Below are 13,005 nucleotides of genomic sequence, written 5' to 3'. Positions count from 1 at the left end.
ACAGTTCGGTACTGAGTTCACCTGAGGACTCATTTTAGTTGTGGAAGTTCCAGGAGCTGGTGGCATAGGTGGGTATGGAGGCAGGTAGGTGGCAAACGGTGGGTGGGCTTCTAACAAGCAACTGAGGAGTTTTAAAGAAGTCTCTTTTGGTACTTTTAGGTGATACACACACATTACTGGTATATGAATGGTACATGGTGACCTCATGTGAGTCCTTGGTAAAATCATGCATAGCTACTCTGTCAGGAATCAATCTGCATCCTGTGGAGGCAACTTTTGCCTACTTTTCTTTTTTATTGATGAATTATGAGTTCTGATCTTAACTGAGGCACTGGGGTCTGCATATTTTCAAATGTTGTTCTAGGTTCATCTGTGGCATCCCTGAGAAGTTTTTCCTGAGCTTTTGGAGGGACTTTGATTTTGCTGGACTCTTATCTACTATTCTGTTTTCTTCATTTCTGGAAAATGATTCTCACAGAGATTTTCTATAGTCCCAAATTTAAAAAAAATTAGATTTTCACCCTTTTCAAACTGGTAAATGTTATAATTTATTTACATCTACATGTCATACCCAAGGAGGCAGAGTTCTGGGCTTTGCATGTGTTTATTATGCTATACGACCTAAAACTGGTGTGTTATTTAGGATAATAAATGGATTGGAGGTGGACATTTTGAAGGCAGACTAACAGGTCTTTGAGGGTCAGAATTTTAGCTGTTCAAAATCTTATTTGCAGCTGTATCAAACAAGTAAATAGTTAATAAGTCATATATTGTGATTTCTGCATGTTTTATAGATTATGTCTGTCACAGTGGATGTGCACCTACTGTACGATGAGAGTTTCAGAACCCTCCATGATTTCTAAGTGGGAGAACATGCAAAATAGCAGGGTGTTCAAATACTAATTTTCCTCACTGTATTTAACAGGAGGTGTAGGTCCCCTTTGAGTGATTTCTTAAGTCTCAATTCATTTCCTCTTGTTTAAAAGTGTTTGTCAACTCCTTTTAAGATTTTTCATAATGTTGGAAACATGTCAAACTATAAGCCCCTAAAAAGGTGTGCACCAGAGCAAGCATTCAGAAAAGTGTCTTCCTGAGAAAGGCACACACATAATGCATGGTAATATGTGGAATTATTTATGATATCACCTGTGTGTTACATGTGCTTGAAAAGATCTCAGCTCTGGATGAAAGATATGCTAAAACCAAGAAAATGTGTAAAGCTAGAGACCCTCTCTATGAATCACAATTACAGTCCTAAGCAGCTGAACTAAAGGATAAAATACATTCCTGAAGAGAAAGAGGAGCAGTTAGAACTGCGTCTAAACTCTGATCGACTCCAGCAGATGGACTCTGGAGGATTTAATGTCTGCTGATCGACTGTTTCCAGCCTGCTCGGTCAGCAGGAGTCTGAAATGTTGCACAGGGCTTAAGTAATTGGTTCTGCTCAAAGCTCTGACTGATTGACCCTCTGCTCTGTTCTCCACTCAGGCCCTCCTGCTGCAGATATTGGGTTACCAGAGATGGTGCCAAACTGGGGAACCTTCTGATATTCCCATTTAGATATTAAAGTGCCAGGTGTCATAATAAAAAAGGGAAGAGATGAGGCTTGGGGTTGTGAGCTGTGTAGCTTCTTGACACTAAATCAATCCCTTTTTATTCATCCCTCTTTTTTTTCCTCAGTTTCTTTATTTTCTCTGCATCATCTTTTTTAATCTATCTTTCCCGTTTTCCTCTCTTCTTTCCATCATTATTCCCTTTAATTTATTCCCTCTCTTTAATTTCCTCCTTTTCCACTCCTTCTGACCTCCATCTCCTCCTAATCTCCCCCTTTCCTCTCCCTCCCATTCTCACGTCCCAACAGGGCATCCATCCACGCCCCCGTGGCCAGCGGCTCTCCTCCTCACCCCGCCCGCCTGCTCCCTCTGAGTGTGTGAGTGAGTGTTTGCTGCTGGGAGCCAGTCGAGCAGCGGAGGACACTTTCTCCTCTTCCTGTTCTTCACTCCATCATGCTCTCTGCTTCGGCTGCGCTCTGGCTCTAAAACAAAACGGTAAGGGACTTCTCCTTTTTGCGCATTTTGGCGCATTTTTGCTCTCTATGTGCGCGTTTTGGATGTATGCGCTTGGCTCCATGCGGGCATTTCTGACAACCGATTCTCACGCATTTGAAGCTGCTCTATGTGAGGAAACATGCATCCTAGGGAGATTTCCCTCAACATTTAAAGCCTGTAAATATCCGTGTTTATATGATCGATCGCGCATCAGGATCCGTGGTTGTTTGTAGAAAAGGCTGAGATTGGAGACGCTCTGCGCATCAACCCTTGTCCCGCTTTTCTCACCAACTTTAAGGAGCTTGAGTGAAATGTTTAGAGGGAACTGATGGTTTTTTTTAATGATCTGTACACTTTAAGAAGACAGAATAACTGGAGCAGTTTAATGAGCGCTCTGATCCCAGAGGGAGAGCGCTGTCCTATAGGATCAAAACAAACTCTGCTTTCAGTCCGGGCTGCTCTCAGAAATAGGAGACTCCATCCTCTCACGCGTATGAAAAGCTTTATTTTAATTATACTTATTATGGTTTATTTTGTTGAAGCTGCTTCCAGATTGTAGTAATTCTCAAATTTACTGATGCGCATCTTAGAAAAGAAGGAATCGGGAGAGAAAACAGGAAAAAACATTCGCTTTGATTGATATAAAAGATAGATCCTCCCATTTATTTGCTAATTTAGTGCGTAAAAATCCAAATTTTCTTTCATTCAGAGGTTTTAAACGCTCTTGTTCTATTTACTCCCCCCCGCTTCTCATGGAAACACCACCGCCTTGTTTCCAGAGCTGCAGGGACTTCCCTACTTGCAGGATAAAACGATCATAAAACTGCAACATTTCTCCATCATCTTCAGTATTCATAGATTTTTTCTTCTGGTTTGACAAATAAACGCACCTCAAGAAGGTAGCTTCCCTTAAGCGTTGTCTGTTGCATCAAACTCATCTCCTGTACATTAAACATGTGATTTAGCTGCAGGTCAGAGAAGCAGTTTGTGGTGCATGATCTGTTGTGCAAGCTTGGTGCAGGTCTACAGGCTACAGAGGGAAGCCGCCTGCATGAAGTGTGACTGTAGTTTCAATGAGGACTGTGACTGCAGCATGCAGAAGAGGGGATCCTCCTGTTTGCAGAAAGCTGCAGCGGGGCTTCCCTGGGCTTTTCCTCTCAGAGTCTTTTTAGGGGGTTCCCTTCTTTTCCTGCTCTCACCTTCACCCCCCAGCCGGAGATTTAACAGTGATGGTGCAACCATATGTGTGTCAGTAATCAGACTTAGGTCTCTTTGCTCTGATGGGATGTTTTAGGAGAAATGATGGATGTTCCATCTGCATACAGCCTCCATGCTGTTAGTTTCTTTGTCCATAACACAATGACCAGAAGATGTACTTTCAGATTGATGTTTGCCTCCAAAGCATATTTATTGTTTTATGAGCCATATCCAATTACTGCTCTACTTTTATATATTGTCTATTGGATTATTCATCGCCGCCCCCGCCTCCCTCTCCACTGACTCTCCTCCATTATCTCCATCCTTTGCATCTGTTCTTGCATCTCTCTGCTGTGAAACAGTAAGTCCCCCTCTTTTCTGCTTCCATCAACCTTTGTTTACCTTCAGGGTTTATGTGTAGCTCTTCATCAACTGCTCTTTCTTCACACTCCTAAATTTAAATATGCCACTTGGGGAAAGCTCAAGCAAAGCTGCATCCAATTTAAGTTTGCCGTCTTGTAGCTGTGAGAGCAAGGATTGGTTATACAACACATATAGTCTCTAAGCAATAATTAATATCTTGTGTTTGACATGCAAATGCAGATTCACTATACTGCCTTCTACACATAATGCATTCAGTGTTTCTCCAAGTTTATCTTCAGTTTAATAAAAATCTAACAGGGCGGTAGTGGGAAACTAGAGCTTTTATGTTCTGCTAGAATAATTCTTAGCTTTTGTTGGGGTTTTATTTGACATAGCTGCAAAACAGGTAAAACTTAAGCAGAGGTGAGTGCCAAAAAGAGCAGAGTATCCAAAACAATTTAATGCAATAAGAGTAGGGGTGGGTATTGCCAAAGAAGTCAAGATTCGATTCGAATCACGATTCACATGCCACGATGCGGTTCTCTCACGATGCGTCGCAATACTTGAAATATTGCGATGCATCGCGATGCATCGCGATATTTTCACTGAACACTGGTAGAAAAAAAATACAGCCATTACCAATCGCTGACTGGCTGTGTATGATCTGGATAGGGTCTTCAATTGATACATAACTAAAGCAACTGAATTCATATATAGCTGTATTTATTAAAAACAAACTTTGGATGTATTGCCATGAAAACAAATACCGGACACAAATATTACTATTACTGGAGTGGACACACTGACAAAAAGTGCTTAGGATTTATAAAACTTCAAATAACAAAATAAGGATAATCAGTGTCGTTTACATGGCCTCAGCTGTCCTTTAAACCATCCATCCATTATCTGACACGCTTATCCCAATTGGGGTTGCGAGGGGTGCTGGTGCCTATCTCCAGCTGTCAATGGGCGAGAGGCAGGGTACACCCTGGATAGGTCGCCAGTCCATCACAGCGCAACACAGAGACAAACAGGACAAAAAACTATTCACTTACACCCAAAGAGGATTTAGAGAAGCCAAATAACCTAACAGTCATGTTTTTGGACTGTGGGAGGAAGCCGGAGTACCCGGAGAGAACCCCATGCATGCTCAGGGAGAACATGCAAACTCCATGCAGAAAGACCCCGGGCTGGGAAACAAACTCAGAACCTTCTTGCTGCAAGGCGGCAGTGCTACCCACTGGAGGAGCGTCCTTTAAACCAATGAAATGAAAACATTCAAATGTATGACATTTCCCCTTTTGCGAATTACGTGCGTCATATCAATTTTGTTTTTTCCCTTCTTTGTTTTTAAAGCCAAAATGCATCCAAACATCTGACCTCAAAAACTGATGGAGCCGGGCAAATTTTCTCAGTCTCCTCTGGCCTGAAATGCTGGTGAAACAAGGCAGCGGGCATCAACACATCTGCAGCGACATCTACTGGACTGGAAGTTGTATTCCACTTGTTTTTGGCTGATGTGCGCCAACCATTCATGTATTTTATTTATAATTTTTTTTTTAAATTAAGAATCGATACTTGGCGTCAAGAATCAATGCAGTAGATCACAAAATGTAGGAATCATGATGCATCGTCATGACGATAATTTTGCACGCCCCTAAATAACAGTAACATAATTTTCAGTCAAATAAAATGGAAAGTAGACATTCAAGAGTTTATTCAAGTAAGAATGAAAAGGACTGGGTATAATGGCTACTGTAGTACTGAGTAATTGTTGGCTTATGACTGATTTAATGTTTAAAATGATGTAATCAGACGGAGTAGCATTCTAATTCAGGTGTTTCTAAGTAATAAGATAAAGTAAAAATACAAATAAAAACACTTTCACGAATCAAGGTTTTCATCATAAACTTAAAATGTAATTTTAAATACGGTAGTTTTTATATCAAGAGATGTATTTTTATGTATTAACATATATCTTTTTAAATTGTTAAATATAATTGTTTCTATGGAGATTGGCGCTTATTTAGTCTCTTAAAGCTTTTTTTTTTGGCAATTTTCCAAGTTTTTGGCAAATTTTCACACAGTTTTTTATCATTATACTTTTTTTTGTTGTGAAAATAAAAAAAATAAAATAGAAAATGGATGAGGAGACAAACAGGTTAATGTTAATTTATGCTTTATGGTTTGCAAAAGGATCCAGTTGTCAGCAACAGAAGGTTAAAATCTCACAGCACATGCACGGACAACAGGCATGGAAACAGAAGGAACCAATGAGGAGAGATGAAAAGCAGGGAGTTTATATACACAAGGGAGAGCAGGTGAGAGTAATCCGATGGAAATGAGAAGCAGCTGACAGCCATGAGGGCAGAGAGCTGAGGGAGAAACCAAAATGATCAAATAACTCCTGTTCCTTTCTCGTTTATGAGGTTAACACATAAATGATGCTGGTTAGATCCAGGCCTACAGCCTTCCCAGAAGAGCCACAAAAACACAGAAATATAGCAAACGGCTGAAGCTCTTCATCACAGAACCCAAAGCATTTGAAGATGTTTCCATATGCATGTGTTACACACAGTAAAGAAATTATGCTTTTTTTGTTAATTTCTGAGTTGAGATGTGCCGTTAAGTTATGTCACTCAAAGGATTGTGTGATTCTATAGTTCCTCAGTGCCGGTGCAGGGACTTATGAGCTCCCTATGTTAAAGGAACTATGAAAGGAAACATGCCGGCTCCTTTTCCTGCCTCCTTCCTTACTACCGGCTGTATTCAGACAACCCTTATCATGGCAAACCAGTTTGGCTAGGAATCATTACCAATTACAGCATTTCCGATGTGACAGAGACAGAAAGGAACACAGGAGGGGATGTAACAGAAATCTAAATGTACGTACATAAACACAAGAGACCTACAATAACGTAAACAAAGGAATGAATACAACACTATTGTAGGCATAATGAACACAGAGGAAAACTAAATAAGGTAAGGCCTAAAAATACGTTATTACAACATTACAATAGCGGATTGTGACACCTGCTAGCTGCAGGAAGCAGGGTTTTGTCGACTGTTGTTCACAGCTTACACCTTCATATGTCACTATATCATTTTTTACAGGAGCTGGACGTAAGCAGATATATCTAACCTGAGAATTTTTGTTTATCCCGAGTGGGGATTTGCATAATTTATGGCACATCAAGCACATCAAAATACCCTGATAAAAAAAAGCGAACAAAAAAACATATACTGTATATATATATAGTTTTTTCTTCTGCTCACTGTTTTGTTTTTCTGCTCATCTCTTGTCTTGATTGTTCTTCTGGGACATTTGTGTTGTGTTCCTTCCTGTTTCTACTGTAGAGCCCCATCTCTGCAGTGTAATTACAGAAGCAACATGGATGAATGTCTTTCTAGAAGAAGAAGGGAAGCTTGATCCTAAACTGGCCCAAGGGAACAGACTCTTTTCTTAATAATCTGGGAGTTCTGCAGTGAGGAGACGGCTCCCTCTAGTTTGGCGTGACCCAGGTTAAAGGGCTGGTTATACTCCCGCAGCAGTGTGTCGCAGTGACTTTGTCGCAGGTATGACGCAGATATTTTTGATTTATGCCCAATTTTGAAGCATGGTCTGCACTATGTTATTCCACGCCACAACGGAAGAGGGACAATCAGGAACTAGCGGTGGGTGTAGATATGATCGAAGTGGAAAAACGCAAGGGGCAACTTTGTGCGACAAAGGATGGGTGAAAAAGTGTGGGGTTTCAGGTGAAAAAAGGGTCCGAGCGTTCTCGCATACCTTGCTCTTCTAGCTGGTCCACAATGGCGGTCATACAAACAAAAGGTTCCAAACAGGAAATAGTGAATATAGTGTAGATTTGTCCAATCAAAGGCATTCACCTACAGTTTTGGAGAGGTGCAGTAGAGTGTCTGTGGAAGGGGCAAATCTGCAACACACATGCAGATGACCTGGTTTCTAAGCATAAACCAGCCTCAACACAGGAGACGATCTTTTATCTAATGTTTAGTTAGATGTTTGAAAAAAATGTTCCGACAGTCGACATCTGGTTCTAAAACAGGCGCTCCTGACCCATTTATCTAATTCAGGTTTCGACTCACTATTTATAAACCTGCAAAAAAATCACAACTCCACCATCAGAACATGTTTGATGTTTTCATGCTAAACTTTACTGATCAAAAATTGAGCTGTTCTGCAACCAACCCGGAACCCAGCGTTCTCTACCTGTTTCTGCATAACCATTCATTGAACTTCATATATGTTTAGTTCACAGCAATTCCAGTTAACGTGTTATAAGGCACAAAAAGAAGAAATTAATCTCATTAAATATATTTTGATATGTATATATTATTATATTTGCTTTTCCATTTGGGTAGGTAAAATAGGCGAGAATTTCCCAAAATGAGGTGAATGTTAAGAGGTTAAATAAAGAGCATACTTTGACTCCGTGCATCTTCAGGTTTGATCCACAGATGAAGGCTAAACTGTATTTTTGGATCAACCTGTGAATTATTTATTGTCCTGCTGCCACATGTTGGCACAAACAAATACCTGAGATAAGCTACTCAACTATATAAATACAAATATATATATATACATATATATATATATATATATATATATATATATGCAAAAATATGAAATATATGCACACACAAAAAAAAGATATTAATATATATCACTCTGGTTAAGAGTCACATTGAAGGACCCATTGCTATAATTTCCTTTTGGTTAATAAAACCCACTATTTGTTTTTGTGTCATGGTTGTAGCATCATGTAACTCCTGTGGTGTTTCATAGCTGCAGTAAGAGAAGCTTAAACCACCTCCGTAACCATATCAACGCCCACCTGAAACAGCTGCAGCTGCAGCCACAGCGGCTGCTTTTACAAATAAGTTACTTAAAGTACCTGCAGAACTGGAGTCAACACAGTCTGGTACTGGAGTCTCCCAGAGCAGCGTTTAAGTCCCTGGAGGTGGGGGGAGGAGCACATCTGTGCAGACCAACAGGAGGCAGCAGACAGGTGGGATCCAGATAACTTTAATAATTTAACTCATTGGGGTCTAAAGCATGAAAGCAAAGCAGGACCAGACAGAGCAGCAGTGCATAAAAGTGATGAGAACTGGACGTGGACATGTTGGCTTAAACCGTATCTATAAGTGAGATCAAATATAAAATAAATTCCTTTGTTTATGGATGAAATGGAATATGGAAAACAAAACAGAACAATTCAAGAAAAAAAAAAAAAGAAAAAAAAGAGAATAGAAGTAAAACATTTTCTTAATTTAAAGGATGGATCCTGAAGTCACTGAAGACCAGAAATTAAAGTTAATGCAGCTCTTCTTCAAAGTATTTATCCGCTTTATGAATTAGTACCATTAGTACCATCCTTACAGAATTATCCTTACACCACCATGCTAGGCCGAGGGTTCTTAGGTGCAATAGTTCCTCTATGAATTCTGCAGATTTCCTCTTATTGGATTCATCTTTTTTGGTCTGGATTTTAAATAGTTAGAAATGGGTAAATATGCTTATCTTGCTTCTAGTTGTAAGATGTTCATCACATTCTGCCAGTGGGGAAGATACTGCATCTGTGGAGGTTTATGAGTAAACAGTTTGTGTCCAGGATGTGTGGGGTCTGCTGAAATATTTTTTCCTGATCCTAAAAAGAAATAATTAGATTCTGTGTGTATTTATGAAAATCCAATATACATTTTAGATTAAGCTCCCAAATACTTTTTTTCTTAAAGGTATTGTGGAGGATTTTTGCAAATTTTTAAAAAGACCCACCCTCTCCAATAAAAAAAAAAAAATGCACATGCATAACCCTTTACCTGCTCCCGAGAGGGAACCCCTATTAAACGTATGCACGAGCGTGCACAAACCCATTTCTTTTCGTGCATGCTCTATTTAAAAGTTGCTGTTCTCGTAGCTCATACAAGCTTACTGTGTCCGAATGTCCGCCCTAACCGCTAAATCCCTCAATCGCTATATAGAGCAGGACTATATAGTGGACTTTATAGTGAAATCAGTTTACTGACCGTTTGGACACATGATCACTGTTTTTTTCTCCCCGTTGGTTACGTATCTCCTCCTCCACTGCGCGGTGCCTGGGCCATCTTATTGGTCACCACTGTCAGGTAGTGACAGCCTATGGTGACATTGGGCCGCTATGACAGCAAATCCCATAATGCTTTTGAGAGCTCTCCCTGTGACAAATCATTCCGGAATATATCTGTCTCTTCTGAGGCCTTTCTTTTCTTCTCATACACTTCATTGACACCTATTCTCTTACGACCGCCGGAAAGAACCGTGGTGAGAAAGCTGAGCTTCAACAGCTTTCTGAACTTGTAGCTCAGCACACATATTTTTCTGAAAGTGTGCATGTGCAGAAAAAGATAGCTAACTGGGGTCGAGCATGTAGGACGGCCTTACATATCATCAGAATGATTGACAATTTGGAGGACCACTTATTTAGATGATCCACCCAGAAATATGCATTTGAAATCAACGCATTGAGAGTCTAACAATCCCTGTATCCTTGCAGCCGTGGTACTTTTAACCTAGAGTCAAACAGCCTGGGCTCACAGACTTCGTCTCATGATCTACAGCAGACATGCAGGCGAGGACCTGCTGGATGATGCTGCATCATTCATGAACTGCTAATGGTGGAGCTGGAACAATAGGTGCAGCAACGGCCGCCTGCTAAGAAGAATCGGTGCAGTTTCTCTGCCATCAAATCCCCCTCTATTACCTTTGTCGTCACATGTTTTTCATCTGCAGTAAATACACACACACAGACCTTACCAGTAGAAAAATATTGTCTATGTTCTGCTCGTCAGTGGTGCACTCTGGGCAAAGCTGCGCAGCTCTTTTAAGCCGTCATCATGTTACCATTATGTTACATAACTGGAAGAGTGCAACTGCAAACCATTTCTACTGATGTTTTAGTCTTTTCATTCTCCTTGCATCCATCCAGCTTCTTCAAGCTACTTTCCTAAACATAACGCTGAACCCTTGCAGTCCTTGAACCATCCATGCTCTTTAAAAAGTCAGTTTCCAAAAGATTTTTATTTCTTAAATGGAAAAATGGTATATTTCTTTTTTTTTTTAAAGTGATTAACCACATTTTTTGCTCCAGTTTCATCACTCAGGGCAAAGATCTCTCCAACGTACTTTAGGTCGATACGCTTATTTTTATTGAGCCCAGCTGCCTTTTGACTCAAACCTGGACTTCCTCCTCAGCCTATTTCAGCACAGATGCAGGTTATGTTGAAATGTTTAGAATTGAAATAAAATTATGTAGATTCCCTCACTTTTAATGAGCGTGAAGGCAAACATTATTTTTTAACATATGAACCTCCATAATTGCACATAAACATAAGGGAAGCACTGTGAAGATATGGACCCCGTGCCTATAAGACTGTCATTGGCTCGGCAATGGTTGACAACTTAGTGAATTTGTCGCTATATTTGCTGACTTTTTCAGACCCTTTTAGTGACTTTTGTTCAAAAAAGCAACTAGTGACTAATCTAGCAACAATTTCCATTCATGTTGGATTATTTGGTCACATTGTGAAAGCACAGATCGCTCTGAGTTTACCTTCTTTAGCGAGCAGCTAGGGATTAAATCCCTCCCTCCTCCAAAACAGTGACAGGGAGTCAGATGCAGCAGCTGCAGCCTGTATTTGCTGTCAGAGAGAGAGGATCTACTCTCCTGTTTCCCCACTAAAAATGAGTCACACATTTGCAAAGTTTCCACAGATCTTCCCTGAAAAAGGAAAAAACAGATGTAAATATAATATTTAGCATACTTTTTCTTTAAAAATAGATCCTACAGGCATTTAATTCATACACTACCTCATACACTGCATGCCTCTGCTGATAGATTTGAAAATATAAGAGTTATTTATTCATTTACTGTCCAAAAACATGACTGTTAGGTTAATTAGCTTTTCTAAATTCTCCTTAGATGTGAGTGTGTGTGGATGGTTGTTTGTCCTGTTTGTCTCTGAGTTGCCGTGAGATAGACTGGTGACCTGTCCAGGGTGGACCCAGCCTCTCACCCGTAGGCACCAGCACCCCTCGCGACGACAGCTGGGATAAACGTGGCAGAAAATGGATGTAAACAATAGAATCCGGGAAGGAACATAAAATGCTATTCACTAGCCTATGTCACACCCCAAAAAAAAAAAAAGAAAAAAAGAACGCAAAAGCATCACAAGGAGGAGGGCAAAATGCCTGATATTATATATTATATAGAACATGAATCATGTAAATGATCTAATTTTGTAGATGTATTTTCTCACTGCCTCAGACTATCCATAGATCCCCAAGATAAAGGGGGTATATCAGGCTGTACGACTAAAGGACTAACAACTGTCTAAATCTTAAATTATCACACACTTGTTCTCAGACCCACTGTGAGACAAAAGTTCTGCCCATGACGGGGCTGCAAGAACAAAATGACAAAATTCGCTGCAGGAATGAGAACATCTAAATTCTTGCGGAGCCTTAACTCAGTGGTCTTTATTACACTTTCTTTAATCCATTAATGTGTCTTACGTTTGTGCATTTGGGTCCAACCTGAACCAGGACAGTAAACAGGTTGAGTGACCGTCAGATGCTCCAGAAACTCAGGATGTCTCCTCTCATTACGTCCTCTGGTGTTGCCGATGTACCGGCTTTTTGTAAATATGTGTAATTTAAACACAAGTCTTGAGCCTGCATTTGAATAAATTGTTTATTCCCCCGAGGCTTTCTTAGCTGTTACTTAAATGTTTTTGAGCACAGACTGTAAAAATAATCCCATTAGTTTTACCAAACTGGTGAACAATAAACCCTTTATCATTTGACAACACTTATTTATACAAAACTTCAAGATTGGAAAACCAATTAAATTATTAGTAAATACATTGTTAGTTATGAAAGATCCCTACTTCTAAAACCTGAAAAAGTTTGACAGTAAGTCTCATTTGCATGAAGCCTCTAGATTTTCCATACTTGTTTTAAGGTTAATTCCATGATCAGAAATCTTCCTTAGTGTTTTCAAATACTTTCTTACTCAGAAATAATAGTTTGAATTCAGATCAGTGTTTATTTGCAGCCTCAGTTTGAAGTGTTACACCCACTAATGGAGATTAATCAAACTAACAGATGCTCAGCAACAGGTGGGTTTTATGCAGGAAACCTGCATCCTGTCCTGATTGGATTTTTTCCACCGATCGTTCGTAAAGATTTGCTTTGATAGATTTTCTCTCCAGAGGTTTGTTTGTGCTCCGAGTTCTGCTGCTGCTCTGTGGTTTGTCTTCAGGGCTACGTGGAGATAAAACCTCTGGAGGTGTGTTCACTGTCGACATTGGATTTAGCTGCAGGTTCTTTTTTTCC

The 13,005-nt window shown here is 40.0% G+C and overlaps 1 protein-coding gene across 1 annotated transcript in view; it reads left to right on the top strand.

The window, feature by feature from the left end:
• Positions 1–1,940: 1,940 nt before the first annotated feature.
• Positions 1,941–13,005, top strand: part of LOC107092498 (sodium/calcium exchanger 2-like) — a 209,638-nt gene continuing 198,573 nt past the window's right edge. Inside the window, exon 1 of the mRNA XM_015387001.1 lies at positions 1,941–2,048. The gene's annotated coding sequence lies outside the window, so the exon portion shown is untranslated. The remainder of the gene's footprint in view (positions 2,049–13,005) is intronic.

The sequence above is a fragment of the Cyprinodon variegatus genome, unplaced genomic scaffold (genome assembly GCF_000732505.1).
Source record: "Cyprinodon variegatus isolate N-32 unplaced genomic scaffold, C_variegatus-1.0 Scaffold383, whole genome shotgun sequence".
Lineage (NCBI taxonomy): Eukaryota > Metazoa > Chordata > Actinopteri > Cyprinodontiformes > Cyprinodontidae > Cyprinodon > Cyprinodon variegatus.
The sequence above is the reverse complement of the archived record's forward strand: the minus strand, read 5'-3'. Positions and strand labels throughout refer to the sequence as shown.